The following is an 884-nucleotide window of genomic DNA, read 5'->3' as shown; positions in this document are numbered from 1 at the left end:
AATATTAAATTAAGTATTGAATTAAATATTTATTAAAATTAACTATATTTTTTTCTCAGTGTAGAAATTCTTCATATTGTGATCTTTGGAATTTTTTAAAAAATCCTTAGAATTTTAGATAGTGTAATTATACACAATACATATTTTCTTATTTATTATGTTTCCAGAATCTCATCGATTTTTTAAAATTCATTTTATTATTTTTATTAAATTTCGATTCTTATAAAAAAAATAACTTAAACTTCAAGTATATAAATTGCGATTCTTAGAATTGTGTTTTACAATCTAAACTATAATTAAAGATCAAAATTACACACATATAAAGTAATCTTAAAAAATCTTAAAAATTATTTTAGAATTTAATAAGACATAAGCTAAAATATTTTAAAATTGTCACACTGATATATTTTGATCAAAAACTTTTTAGAATATTTTTTAGATATAGTCATATTTTCTAAATATATTATATAAATATATGTAATTATGTTTATAATTATGACAATATAAAAAAAACATGGAAAAAATGAATTTTGCTGAAGTATCTAAAAATTTAGTTTTGAAAATAATTTGTTGGGTCATCCAAATAATTATATGTAGGATGCCCAAATTGTTTGTTAGATTATTAAAGTTTTTGCAACATTATTATCGTGTTTACAAACATCCTATATATAATTTTGATGATGCAAAATTATTTTCAAATCTATATTTAATTAAATTTTTTAATAATTCAACAAAATCGTTCTTTTCATACAATTAATATTGAACTCGAGTTCTTGAGCTTCTTGTAAGTGCAAGTTTAATTCCTTTTTTTCGTTGAATGAAACGCTGGTATCGATTGATAACTGGTTCTCGCAGCGCAACGATGCATCTCTGAATCAACTTGG

General features: G+C 20.8%; 1 protein-coding gene across 12 annotated transcripts in view; it reads right to left on the bottom strand.

The window, feature by feature from the left end:
* The window catches only part of LOC108694414 (tropomodulin), a 72,331-nt gene that overhangs the window by 27,108 nt on the left and 44,339 nt on the right, over nt 1-884 (bottom strand). The gene's annotated exons all lie outside the window — the stretch shown is intronic.

Source organism: Atta colombica, unplaced genomic scaffold (assembly GCF_001594045.1).
Source record: "Atta colombica isolate Treedump-2 unplaced genomic scaffold, Acol1.0 scaffold12, whole genome shotgun sequence".
NCBI lineage: Eukaryota > Metazoa > Arthropoda > Insecta > Hymenoptera > Formicidae > Atta > Atta colombica.
Note: the sequence above shows the minus strand (reverse complement) of the source record. Positions and strands in the feature narration are given on the sequence as shown.